The sequence below is a fragment of the Lactuca virosa genome, chromosome 2, assembly GCF_052849685.1.
Source record: "Lactuca virosa cultivar CGN04683 chromosome 2, Lactuca_virosa_CGN04683_v6, whole genome shotgun sequence".
In the NCBI taxonomy this organism is placed as follows: Eukaryota; Viridiplantae; Streptophyta; class Magnoliopsida; order Asterales; family Asteraceae; genus Lactuca; species Lactuca virosa.
Window position 1 is genome coordinate 207,181,886 of NC_136427.1, and position 6,607 is coordinate 207,188,492.

The 6,607-nt window shown below is 31.7% G+C and overlaps 1 long non-coding RNA gene across 4 annotated transcripts; it reads left to right on the forward strand.

The window, feature by feature from the left end:
* The first annotated feature begins 3,500 nt into the window (after window positions 1–3,500).
* On the forward strand, window positions 3,501–5,413 carry LOC145156748 (uncharacterized). 4 transcript variants are annotated; one of them, XR_013736901.1, is made up of 6 exons: window positions 3,501–3,534; window positions 3,726–3,863; window positions 3,977–4,129; window positions 4,289–4,367; window positions 4,787–4,982; window positions 5,152–5,413. It is a non-coding gene; the product is annotated as an uncharacterized LOC145156748 (long non-coding RNA). The 4 variants fall into 4 exon arrangements; XR_013736900.1 differs by lacking the exon at window positions 3,501–3,534 and having other exon boundaries at window positions 3,548–3,863; window positions 3,951–4,129; XR_013736902.1 differs by lacking the exon at window positions 3,501–3,534 and having other exon boundaries at window positions 3,548–3,863; window positions 3,977–4,158.
* Window positions 5,414–6,607: the final 1,194 nt, after the last annotated feature.

Sequence of the window (6,607 nt, forward strand, 5' to 3'; positions counted from 1 at the left end):
CCATGTGGCGCACTCCGGTGCTGCCACATCACCCTCAACGGGAATTTTTTCGAATCTTCGTACTGCCATAACTTTCGCATACGAGCTTCGTTTTCGACATTCTATATATGCACACTCTTAGTTTTACGATTACTATGAATTTCGTTTAAATTGATTAGGCTAATAACAAACCTATCTAAAATTTACTTTTTACGACGCGCACAACCATGTCGGTTTAATCGCGAAACTTCGAAGAAGAATAACTTCTTCATACGAAATTGGATTTTAGAGTTATTTATATGTACGGAATCCTTGTCACATATAATATAACTTCGGTTAAGATTATTTATACCGAAAAACCTTCTATCAAAATGTCATTTTATCGCTTATTATATCTTAATTGTCTAGCCCGAATCTACGGGCGTTACACTCAAGAAGGTGATGAAGGCTGAAAATGCCGAAACCCTAGGTTAAATGCTCTTAAATATGTCAAAATACTTAGGACATAAGCCTAGACCCAAATAGGGAGATTCGCATTATGACACCTTAAATGTCGTGTCGAGAAGGTCCCGATCCAGCAAGGCACTCAGCTTAAGTCAAACTGCTTCCAGCCCAAAACTAACCCTTATAGTCTAAAGCCTTATTCTCTTAACCCACAAAACTCATTCCTTTAGGTCCAAAACTTCTTCCATTAAAGCTCGAGACCTTCTTTTGATCAAGTTAAAGTTTGTCTTTCCGAATATGGAAACATCCCAAAACCGGATGTTACAAAAGCATCAAGAAATCTTGGTAAGAACATGATATTACCTTTAATTAGACTTGCCAATATGATACACGATATGATTAACACTATACGAGTTTTCTGTGTGCATGTTTTAGAAATTTGTGTTTCGTGTTGACACGTACTTTAAATTTGTGTATCATGTCTTACACATCTCAAACATGAATTTACATATTTAAACACGTTTAAGACATGAAACAAATTTGTGTCGACATGGGACACCAACTTTAGAATCACAACTCAAGATACAACTAATTTTTGTTTCAACTTAATTCAACAATTCCACCATAATTATAGGGCTTAATCTCATGATTAAAACTAGTTATACTTCACGAATAACTTGTGTATAAGTCTTAATCCATCAATACATAAGCTTAATTTCACTTATCTATCAAATTACCTAAACTAGGGTTTATAGTAATTTTCTCGTTTTCAACTAATTAACCATGAATTTGAAATATAGCCCTTGAAATATGATTACCAAGCCTTATTACAAAAACATCAATATATTTTATTTCCATACAAGAATGGGGTTTCATCACTCTTTCAAATCCCACCATGAAAGCATCAAGTAAGCTTGGTAATAACATGATATTACCTTTAAATAGACCCCGCCATTTTGATATACGACACGATTAACACGATGTGAGTTTACCGTGTACATGTTTTAGAAATTCATGTTTCATGTTTATTCGTGTAGAAATGTATTTTAAATTCTTGTTTCATGTCTTACATGTATCAAACATGAATTTACCTATTTAAATATGTATAAGACACGAAACAAATTTATGTCCACACATGAAACGTATAAATACGTATAAACACATATATTCATGTAAATTCTTGTTTTTTCGTATCGACTGGTGTCACGTATAAACACATACAATAAAAAATAAACTTCTACAGATGATCTCTGAACCCAAAAAGATATGAAAAAAAGTACATTGCTATATCTAGAAAAAATCATGTGTGATAAGTAGACAAAAGAAGTAGAAAAATACTTTGCCATATTATTCAAGTAATCATCATAAATCATATGGCATATCGCTCGTATGTCTCTCCTTAATTTGTGCTTATTAGCATAGTACTTCTGTTTTAACCTTCATAAACAAAATAACATTGAACTAAAATTTAATACTTTTTACAACATTATACTTTTTATTGTGCTTATTATAGTTATGTACTTTAGTTTTTTTCGCTAATCATAACATTCTAATCCAATACATTTTAGTATCAAAAGTAAATGGAAGTGGCAAAAGTGATGCCAAAAAATTATGTGTATTGCATTTAAAGAATTGTTCTTATTATAGCAATGTATTTTAGTTTAGTTTTCATCATAACATTCCAGTTATATACATTTAACTATTTGAACGATATTAAACATTAGCCCATTTAGATAATGTTTTTTGGGGCCCGACTAATACAAAGCAGTGTCATAAAAGTCTCGACTAGTCCCCGATTAATCACTAGGTCGAATGCGGCCGATTCGGTGACACCCAACGATTAATTCATGCCTAGACAATTAGTAAAGTTGTCCAAGCCGATGAACTTTTTAGAATCTTCATCAAAGTTCTATCAAAATAAAAACTATTTAAGGAAGTATCAGTGTTAGATTTGTCATATTAACTAAATTTGTAATGATATTAGTATGTATTTACCTACTTTGTTATACGATTAGTCATATTTACTTTTTTAAAAATTTAGTTGATTTACAATTTAAGGCCATCGACTAATCTCTTGTAGCCAGTCGACCGACATAATACGGCCTACAATTTTTATAGCCCTTTTATTAGCAATAATGGTTGGTGTGCATGCATTAGATGATGTCAAAAGGGATAAATTGCAATCTTTTTCAAAGTGGGACACAAGCTCCACCCCATCTCTCGTATATGCAAAAGTGGTGAATTCTCTTATCATAGAAATTAACAAACTTATTTTTTTGCAAATTTTGAAATTTTAATATGATCTTGCATTCACGAAGACAAAAATAGGTACTTGGATCAACTCGGGATGGCTTTTACAAATAATACAACTACATATTTTGGATAAAGATTGACAAGATAAAACTATGGACTTCTTAACACTACCACATTTTCCCCAAATCCTAATTACTACATATATTTCTATCAAATTTCATTTTTTTCCAACATGTTTTGAAGGTTTTTAGCAATATTTATCCATCACTATTGGGTTCTCTACTTAATTAGGTATTGGTTAATGGGAAGACATGTTTTATCAACAAATTTTAATGGCACAAATAAAATATGGTTTTTACTATTCAAAGATTCAATAAGTAATAGACTAGATGGGATCACGTTGCTATTGATCAACCTAGATGGTATTATATAAAAAATGTCGGGTTTTTTTTTAAAAAAATGTCGCATGAAGGGGAAACTTAAGGGGTGCGAGATGAATAGAAACGAAATATTCATCAATAAATGTAAGGCTAATGAAATTTTACTAATGATTATTTAATATAAGCCGCTGTAGCACAATTCAAACATAACCTTCTAGCAGCTCGGCTCTTCTAGCCCACGAGTCCCATGTTCAAATCCTGGCAGCGGCATCAATTATTTTTTAATTATATATTTCTTGTATATCATTTTCTTTCTTATTTTGTGAATAATAATAAATTATATTGTAAACTATCCCTCTTCCTAATAAAAACCTCTCTAATGTGCCACATCTCCTTCTTATAAAAACCTACATTACACATGTCATTTTCTAAGAAAATTATTCCCGCCCAAACCATTACTAAATAATTAAACAAAAAGGTCAGAACTCGACATCTTCGCCTCCTACTCTTCAATCTTCATTTTCATTCCTGAAAATAAGGAACCAAATATAGCCGGAAATTTGGTATACCACGATCTCATAAAATCAGGGATATAATGAGATTGATTTCTTTCTAAATTGCAAGAAATCAGCAACTAAATTGTATCCAAATTTGTATTTGATGGATTAGGGCTTCAGTACGTCGGACGTGCCGATTTTTTTAATCAAATTTTTTCCACAGATGAAGTGAAGGAAGCTATGAAATAGAGCCCTAAAGACATCAAAAAACTTTAATCCTTCACCATCGCTCCAATATCGGTTATTATTGGTAAGATTTTGATTTTTACTTGATTTCTCTGCTACGATTTCACGATTTTGACGATGTCTGATCTTGATTTCTCCTGCGATTTCACAGTTAATGGGTTTGATTTCAATGATTAGGTATGGATTTCCCAAAAAGTTACATTCTTGGTCTTGTGGCCATTTACACGTCATATGGGTTGTTCTTAGTCAAGCTAAGGATGATCCTGTTGTTCTTATATATGCGTAGGGTGGAAGATCGGAAGGCTTTTCGTTCGCTTTTTCGTGATTTTGGTATATTCCAAATTTTATGAGTTATTGAGGTGTAGCCGAATTTAATTTGGAATTTTCTTTTTTATGCTTTGCATCTTGCAAGCTTTAAGGATTATTGTATCTGAAAGTCTTATTTGTACTTACAAATCCAATATTTTTCTTTTCTTACTATATTTGTAGATCGAATATTCTATTTTTTCCACCGGCTAAACACACAAGGAACTTTCTAGCAGATCCAAGTTGAATATTGATGGTGCAGGTTAGTGTTCCCTTCTACATAGATTCAATCTTCTTTGAGTTGATTGGTTATGTCTACCATGTGTTTTTTTTTCCTGAAGCAATTGATTAATTTAAAATCAAATTTCACTTGTATTAAATGTTTTAGTTTGGCATCTGGTTTATTGGTTTCAAGTTTTCATGGTTAATGATGAATTCATCGAGGTTGAAGAAACAGTCAAACAGGATCCAAAGTTGTACAATAGTACTTTAGATATATGTTTTATATATTTGTTCGAATAAATGAGACAGCAACTTTTAATTATATAGTATATAAATGAAAAAAAAAAACAGATGGTTCCCTATAGAAATTAAATTTTATAATTGCATTATTTTTGTACATCATATTTATCTTTGACTTTTGTTTTTGTATTTCCATTTGTAATTGATTTCCATTTGAAGATGCAACTATATCAGCATAAATGTGTCATATAGCCATGTTGGAAAACACTGCAACTTCATGATGTCAAGCCCTGCAATTATGCAATTACCATAAAGAAAATAGTTTTATTTAGTGGAGGAAGTGATTATCGCCGATGTACGTGTCATAGTTATGTTTCAACATCCGCAGCATCGCTTTATGATTACCAAAAATAAGGTTTGTACCTTTTACACCTCTAAAATTGCGTGGAACTCATTAAAATTTATCTTTTACATGGTGTGAAACCTCTTTCTCTCTGATACTCTTTTTAACACACATACATACACACACACACTGTGAATTCATTTTGTAAAACAAATAAAGCAAGATGTGATTTTTTTTGCAGGTGGCGAGTATGGACCGACGAAAGTTAGTTGGGTATTTGTGGAATGATGTCTTCTTTCTACTCTCTACTCAGCTTCAACAAGCTTTTGAATATTTTTTCTTCTATGTACTAAAGATTGTAGGCTAGGAATCAATCCATACATCCGAATGTATTTCTTTCCCCATTTCATAAGGATGATGTAGTTATCAGACAAGATGAAACCATTCTATTTATTTTCTCTTTTTACTTTTCTTATTTGATGGAATGTGATGAAATTAAATTACTTTTTGTGACTTTGCAGATGCATGACCAAGAAGAGCATGTTATATTTCAATTTTGAGTTTTCTTACTTTGTGTGTTATATTGATATTGTATTCTATTAAAATTCCAACTTGAAAGATTTTGTTGGCAATGAGCCGATGCTCAGCTTCACTACATGTTTGCCATATGTGATAGTTGCAAGAGTACTTGACATAACTTTAATCATCCTGAGCGATATGTTCGGTAGTGGAGAGATATGGGTACCTGATAAGAGTAAATATTTTAATGTGAAATCTCTATCTACTTCCAAGTCATGATGAAAAGACGAAAATACCCCTACAGACTTTTGTCTATTTAACGTTGCACTTCGGGATTAAAATAGAGAACCATAAGAAACTGCTCCTTTTTACATGGTACATGTTTTATGACATACATCTTAAAAATATATGTGCAACCATGGTATTATTCGTGATGATATGACTGGATTGTTTGTATGTAAACATACGATTGTCTTTTATTTTAAATTTCACATCAATATAATCATTTTGTTATTTTGTTGTAAATAACATCTTTGTTAGTTTAATTTCCATCAAATTCATGAATTGATATGTGTTCATATTTTTTATGATTATCCTTAACGCGTGTTCATGTTTTTTGAATATTTACATCACAAATTCTGATATGACTGTGTTATTAAATATTATTATGTGTATTAAGTTTAAAAGTTGTTTTACGTTGCAGACTCGTGTACTATACGGGTTATAACCTAGTTCTTCGATAATTAATATGTTAGATTGTATTTAAAGTATATATTAGGAATGGCGTATGTACGCCGGTATAGTACACTACAAGAAAAATCATGAATAGCTACGGAAAATTTTTACGGAATCAAAATCCGTAGCAATTTTAGTACGGAATATGCTACGGAATGACTTGTCGTAGCTATAATGCTACGGAAACGGTTACAAAATTACATTCCATAGCTAAATCCTAAATAGCTACGTAAAGTTTCTACGGAATCAAGACCCGTCGCTATTCTACTATGAAATATGCTACAAAATGGTTGGTCGTAGCTAATTTGCTACGAAAATAGCTACGAAATTGCATTCCGTAGCTAAATCATGAATACTTGTTACGAAATTGAAACCCGTAGCTATTTTACTATAAAATATGCTACAGAATTTTTGGTTGTAACTAGTTCGTTATGGAACTTGTT